Here is a 7875-nt window from a genome sequence, read left to right on the forward strand (position 1 = left end):
CAAATTAATAAAAAGTATAAGCTATTTAATACCCTATTATGATGTTTAACATTTCATTCATTTCTATATTTAGCCATTTACTCAACAAATGTGCATTTCATGCCTACTGGGGCTCTGCGGATTGAACTGAAAAGCAGATAAATTGAATTGCTGCTCTCAGAAGTCTCCTGTCTAGTGGGGTGCTCAAAGAAACAGGCAAAGAGAATTATAATATGATAAGTATATTATGGGGCTACAGGTTGCATTCTCTCTTTGGGGGCTCAGGGGAAGGCTTCCTGGAGAAATTGTGATTAACCTGAGATACAGAGGGGGAATTTAAATTATTGCAAATTCTAATTTTATTTTTACTCATCCTTGTTTAAAATTATAGCTGAGGGCCTCCCCGGTGGCGCAGCGGTTGAGCGCTGGGTTGCGAAGCTGCCCGCAGCCTCTGCAGGGCCAGTTCGATCCCCGGCCGCTCCCCGGCCACCAGTGGAGGGTCCCACTTGGCGCGCAGACCTCTCCTGCCGCCCGCTGCTCCCCTCAGCAGTGTACTTCTGTCCTTCTGCCTGCTCTGCTCCCCGCTCTGGCTCTGGTGAATTCTCTCACCCTCCCGCACTTCTGACTGTACCCAGTGCTTGTATAAATAAATAAATAAATAAATCTTTAAAAAAAAAAAAAAAGAAATGCTATTTCTATATAAAAAAAAAAAATTATAGCTGAGACCATAGGCATTTTAATAGTGCTTTTTTTTTTTTTTTTAATAGAGGCATGTTGTTTTTTTTTTTATTTGTTTGTTTGTTTGTTTTGTTTATACATGCACTGGGTACAGTCAGAAGCGTGGGAGGGTGAGAGAATTCACCAGAGCCAGAGCGGGGAGCAGAACAGGCAGAAGGACCGAAGTACACTGCTGAGGGGAGCAGCGGGCGGCAGGAGAGGTCTGCGCGCCATGTGGGACCCTCCTCTGGTGGCCGGGGAGCAGCCGGGGATCGAACCGACGCAGAGGCCGCGGGCAGCTTCGCAACCCAGCGCTCAACCGCTGTGCCACCGGGGAGGTCCCATTTTAATAGTGCTTGACAAGAAACTGAGTTATGACAAAAATACTTTTAACTTTGTATAATTCTGAGTCATCATTATCCTTGTCAACCAAGAAATAATCAGACTGTATAAAAGAAAAAGACATCCTGGGCCTCCCCGGTGGCGCAGCGGTTGAGCGCTGGGTTGCGAAGCTGCCCGCAGCCTCTAGAGCACCGGTTCGATCCCCGGCTGCTCCCCGGCCACCTGAGGAGGGTCCCACATGGCGCGCAGACCTCTCCTGCCGCCCGCTGCTCCCCTCAGCAGTGTACTTCGGTCCTTCTGCCTGCTCTGCTCCCCGCTCTGGCTCTGGTGAATTCTCTCACCCTCCCACGCTTCTGACTGTACCCAGTGCTTGTATGTATGTATGTATCAATCAATCAATAAATAAATCTTTTAAAAAAAAAAAAATAAAAAATAAAAGAAAAAGACATCCTCTGGGAGAAAATATTTGTACATCATATATCAGACAGAGAGCTGATATCAAGATAAATAAAGAATACATACAACTCAACAAAACGAAAACAAGTAACCCAATCATAAAATGGGCAAAAGAGTTAAAAAGACATCTCTCCAAAGAAAACAAAGAGACAGCCAACAGGCATTTGAAAACTGCTCATCATCACTTATCATTAAGGAAATGCAAATCAAAACCACATGAGATGCCACCTCATACCTGTGAGAATGGCCCACATAAAAGAGCTGAACAAGTGTTGGCAAGGACCCAGAGTAAAATGAACTTTTGTACATTGTTGATGGGAATGTTGTCCTTATGGAAAACCATATGGAGATTTCTCAAAATTTTAAAAATAGAACCAGCAATTCCACAACTAGGTATCTACCTGAAGAATGTAAAAATACTAAGTAGAAGGCATATATGCACTCCTATGTTTATTACAGCACTATGTACAATAGCCAAGTTATGGAAACCACCTAAGTACCAACAACAGAGGAGTGGATTAAGATGTGGTTCATACACATGATGGGATAACACTCAATTACAAAAAGAAGATGAACTCTTGCCATTTGTGACAACATGGAAAGAACTGGAGGGATAATACCTGCTGAAGTAAGTGAGAAAGAGAAAGACAAATACCAGATGGTAAACCAGTGTTACCTAAAAAAGAAAAGAATCTCACTTAATATAATCAAGAAAGTATTTATTCTAGATTAGGAATCAAGACCTGGGTTCACAACCAAGGATGAAGGTGGAAGGGTTGCTACTGTGTATTCTACTAGGATTAGAACAAAGGAGAATTTTTAAAGGGTCAAGCAGGGACTTGGTCTGAGCTTAGGTCATTTTTGTTAACTTTTACATTGACTGAGAGAGTCTTGAGACAGAGGGTGGCAATGTGGAAACTTATGTTACAAGTGATGTGGGTGGAATGAGGCATATATTTATATTGAAAAATTGGGAGAGCTCACATACAAGTCAGCTATGAAAATTAGAATTAAAAACCCATCAAATTCTGATTGGCAGTCCATTACAAAAATTAGGTGGAAGTCAGTTGAACTCCAATTGATGCAAAAGCATGCAAATCAGGGGAAAAGTTCATTGAGCAATGATTGGTCAAGTTACAATACTTGGAGATGTGTGGTAGACTGACTTTTTTTCAGTTGCTTCCTAGAGGTGGATGTGTCTTAGCATGCCTGGGGCTCTTCCCTCAATAGCCCCCTGACTCCATTTTCATTTAACCATACTTAGATCACTCCATTTTGATTCCTTCCTTCCTTTCTTTTTTTCTTTCTTAATATTTCTTGTCATGTTTTATAGGGAGTGGCTGTTGATGCACAAAATGGAAACGGTGAACGTTTGCACTGCAGAACTACATTTCAAATGTTAGAATTTTGTTGCTGAGAATCATGTTTCTTCACTTGCGGCTGTAAACTATCATCACAGGAGGTTAAATTTGCTCGTCAACCTTGTGATAATTAACAAGACCTCCTTGAGGCTGTTATAACAAACTTGTTAGTGCACAATTGAGGAATACCCAGGGACCTCAAACTGTTAAAGGGTGTACACTCTGAAAGGGATTTGGCCATCCACATGCACAAAGGCAGATATTAGTGTGAAAGAGCTTCAGTGGAATGTGTGCATAGGGAGAGAAAAAAAGAAAGAATATTTCTAATAGTTTCCCAATAAAATGCCCATAATTATCCATCCCCTCATGGGCAAACACCCAGAGGTCAGTCCAAAGTGGGACCTCTAATGCCCAAAAGCCTCATATCTAAATATATCTGAAACTTTTTCCTCCTTTTGTGATTTATGCAAATGAATATAAACAGGTGAGGTATTTAAGGTTCCCACACCCAGATATATCTGTAGACTTCTCCACACCGATTCTCAGCTTCCCCACACAAGCAATTCTTAAACACCAAAGTTGTGGGGGCCAAGAAATTTAACTCATTTCTGACACTATCTATCTGAAGATTCCACAGGTAAATGTCTCAGTCTCCAAGCACTACCCTCTACTTCAGAGACCAGCCACAAACCCAGGCTGTCACCTGTGCTTCTGACTTGCTGCAGATTGAAGGGGTTCATAATTTCCTCCTCAAGTTCAATTAATTTACTACAATGGCTCAGAGAACTCAGGAAACCCATTAACTCACAAGATTTGTTACAAAGGATGTAATCCAGGAAATACCAATGGAAAAGATGTATAGGGCAAGGTATGAGAAAAGGCATGGCGCTTCCAGCCCTCTCCAGACATGTCATTCTCTTGTAATCTTCACATGCTCACTGACCTAGGAGCTCTTCAAAGCCCCTTCTCTTGGGCTTTTATGGAGTCTTCACTACATAAGCATAGCTGATTAACTCACTGGCCATTGGCAATTGAACTCAAGCTCTATCTCCTCTGCCCTCCTAAGAAATCAGTGGGCAAACTGAAGTTTCACCCTTTATTCATATTGGTTTCCCTGGCAACCAGGCCCATCCTCAGTTATACCCAAAGGTTATCTTCAATAACATTACCTCCACTTATCATAACGTTCGGAAAATTCTAAGGCTTTGGGAGCTGTTTGCCAGGAACCATGGATAAAAACAAACAAACAAGAACAACAAAAAATATACAGATGAGAGATATATATTTTGATCATTCTTATCAAAACATTTCTCAATGGGTCAAGCAGGCAAGTGGTCTGAACTTTCATCATTTGCTTTGAAACTTTCAGCTTGCTTGACAAGTCTTTAGGCAGAAGGTTGTAGTGTGGAGTCTGTGGAGACATTGAACTGATGGTCTGTTTACAACACATCTGCTCTCATTTTAAGCTGCACACATTATTACCCAGATAGAGAGCTAGAATTTTAAACATGCCCTTAAAACTAGGTAAAGCTTTGTGATCAGGAGGTTAGTAGTAATCGTGCCACTTGAGGGTTTGAATATGGGCTGGGAACACTGTGCATCTTTCCTGGTCACCAGTTACTGAGTCGATTGCTTCAGCAATTGCCCAGAAATCTCAACATGGCAGTTAGAGACTGAAAGTGGGTTCCACACCCACTGCTTAAAAAAACACAGAGGGGGGTTAGAGAACGTATGAACACCTATTACCATTAAATTTAAGGTAAAGCTATAATAATTCTGTATCTTGCAATCATAAAGTCAGGTTTTGCTCTGTTTCCTAAGAAGGGCAGTGTTTCTGTAACATTCAGAGGTATGTTTTGATAGTTCAAGGGGCTGATTCACAACTTGGAAACTATGAATGTTTGTACTGCAGAACTACACTCTAAATGTTAGAATCCTGTTGCGAAGATTGTGTTTGGGGTTGTAAACTGTCATAGGAGGTTAAACTTGTTCACCAACCTTGTGATAATTAGCAAGGAAGACCTCACTGATACTATTATAATGAATTCAATTAGTATGAAAGACTGGATATTAAGGGCCTATGGAAAATATCTGAAACATTTTCTTTCTTGTGTAGTTTATGCAAATAAAAATAAATAGGTGAAGCTAAACCAATTAATTTTAAACAAAACCCCAACTCTCATTCTTCCAGAGAAGTTGGCATCCAAAGAGGTAGGGCAGAAGATTCTAGCATTCCAGGTCAAGGGAACCCAATTGAGGGGAGGCCTGGAGGCCAGAATAGGCATATTCCCCTCAGGGACTGAAGTTGTTTAGATGTGAAGTTTCTGCTTGAAGATAGCAAAGTGAATAAATGCTCATGATTTCCTTCCTCTATCTGAACTCAGCCTACAGTAGGGGAGCAAAAGTCTGTCACCCCAAAACATGTCTTTGGCAAGAAGTTTACTTTAGGGAAAGGGCTCTGAAGACTGGGTGGAGACTGCTTTTGATGTTTAATATCTGTACTGCTCTTCCAGGAAGACCTAATGCCTTTATCTTTTTTCAGCAGAGAAGTAAAAGTACCTTTCCTTTCCCCAGAAAACACCCTAACTGACACCCATGTTATCCACTGCAACCTCCTTTGTCTTAGCTATTTAAGATGCTGACCCAAACCTATAGGAGTTACTCAGTCATATTGGGTTTCTCCCATGCATACAGAGGGTATATATGCTTTTTTATTAGACTTCTTATGGCTTTTTCTCTTATCTCTCCATGCTTTTTGATCATTACCAGCCTATAAGAACCAAGAGGAGTACAGGACAATTTCCCTTGTACACTAGCATTACTAGCAATACCCTCTAGAAAAGGTGTCTCATAATCTTCTTGTTGCAGAACAGATCTTACTTATTCCCTTTACATAAGGCAAGCAGAAGTCACATGTAATTACTGAAAACCTGTAATTCTAATCAAAGAGGATGAGGTGGAGAAAAGAGGAAGCAAGAGAACTGACTGGAAGGGGACTTTGTAACAGCACATTCAGGATGTTTATGGAAAGTTCATGGATTCCCTTAACTCTACTACATGTATATAAAGGTTCCAGCTGAGTTTACATGAACTTGATGAACTTCATTTCTCCATGAACTCATATTGGCAAGAAAAATGGTCTTCAAAATCAAGACGTCCTTAGCTGAATCTTCCAGCAAAGGTTTCAAGCTACCATGTGCAAATGAACTACAAAGATAAGTCAAGATTACTATTTAGACAGCATTTACCAATGAGGATGCTCTCACATAGGGGCTAATATCTTTCTTAAGTAACAGCAATAGCAATAATTTACCTAATGATGGTTTTACTTCCTTTTTTTTTTTTTAACCTGGCAGCCAAAACCACACATTTGCTGTTGGTAATAGAGAAATTTTATTCAGTAGAATTTCTTTTGGGGAAAACACTGCCCTTGTTTTGAAGGGAGGTCTTGATCAGCCTTTTGGGAGTATCAAACAAAAGCCTAGCAACCCAAATGCTCTTTGACAGATGAATGGATAAATAAAATATAGTATGTGTATACAATAGGAATTATTTAACCTGAGAAAGGAAGGAAATTCTGATACTTGCTACATGGATGAGTCTTGGGGACATAATACTAAGTTAAATAAGCCAGTCACAAAATGACCAAACACTAGAGTATTCAAATTCATTTAGAGAGAAAATAGAATGGTGGTTTTCGAGGGCTGAGGGACATAGAAATGGTTTAATAGGGTTCCTCCCTTTTTTCCTTTTGTTTTTTGTTTAATAGGTATTGAGTTATGCAAGATGGAAAATTGAAAATTTTTCTGAAAATTGGTTGCATTGAATTGGTTCTGAAAATTGGTTTAAGTTTACTGTACTGTAGATTGAAAAGTGTTTACAATGGTACATTTTATGTTATATGTACTTACCACAATTAAAAACCTACTAAAAAAACCAGGAAACAATATTTAAAATAATAAAGCACTTCCAAAATTTGCTGATTTTAGTTAGGATGACCTGCGAGATTATAAAATTGCTTTTAAATTTACATGTGTGTGTATATATCCATACAGGAGTTCAAAGCCCTGAGTGGTTGGTGGGGAGGTGGGTACCTTCTGGGGTGGGGCCTGCTACCCATGTAGATTTGGTTTTCTTCTGGGAATATCATTCACAAAGACCATTCTCTCTTCAACCCCAGCTGGAGCAAAGACATAGGCTCCTCTTTGACCAGTTTATGAGGGATTGTGAAGACAGCTCATGGAAATATTTGCTTTCTTATACTTCTAAATTTCCTCAGAGGACTCAAGATTTCAAAACCCTTTTTCTTGACTGGAACATCATAAAAGAAGAGCAAATGTCCAAGCCCAGTTCTTCTCTGGATGCTACGAAATGGCCTGGGTTTTGAATACATGATGTTCTATAATGATGCTGAGGAAAGGACAATTTGCTTATTTCAAGGAGCTTCTTACCAGCAAGGAGCACCTGGATTCCTTCACGAAAGTGCCACAGTCACCATAATGGATTCTTTGTTGGTATGTCTGTGGTTCTAGCCAGGGTGTTGCCATGACTGCCAACCTCAACATTAATTATAAAAGACCCATTGTCCTTAGTTTTGTTGTGTGATCAATATCCAACTTGATAAAGGTGAAAGACAGAAATTGTTTATTTCCTATAACATTCAATGTGTTGATGAGAAGACCCTGCACTCAGAGGCAACAAGCTTATTTATAAAGCTGGAGCCTAACAAAAGTTGGATATAAAAGAGCTAATGGTGAATTCCATACCCATCGGCGAAACTCTCCCTCCTCCAGAACAAGCTGTTGTCCTTGTTCTGCTCTTTTCCCTGAGTGCTGAGTTCCTGTAGGGTGAAGCCTGCTAACACCAACCTTCCTGAACAAATCTGAATCCAACCCCAGGAGCTGTTTCTACTTTCCGAGCTTTTTAATAAGAAACACTCCCTGTGAGAATCTCAGCAATTCTTTCTGTCTCCTGAATTGAATGGGTTCTCTAAGCTTGCACAAGTGTGGTATCTGCCCAT

General features: G+C 40.3%; 1 pseudogene; it reads left to right on the forward strand.

Annotated features, from left to right (window-relative positions):
* The first annotated feature begins 2089 nt into the window (after positions 1-2089).
* LOC119246938 (acyl-coenzyme A thioesterase THEM4-like) lies at positions 2090-7597 on the forward strand (annotated as a pseudogene).
* The last annotated feature ends 278 nt before the right edge of the window (positions 7598-7875 follow it).

The sequence above is a fragment of the Talpa occidentalis genome, unplaced genomic scaffold (genome assembly GCF_014898055.3).
Source record: "Talpa occidentalis isolate TD23 unplaced genomic scaffold, MPIMG_talOcc4v2.1 talOcc4.16, whole genome shotgun sequence".
NCBI classification, from domain to species: domain Eukaryota; kingdom Metazoa; phylum Chordata; class Mammalia; order Eulipotyphla; family Talpidae; genus Talpa; species Talpa occidentalis.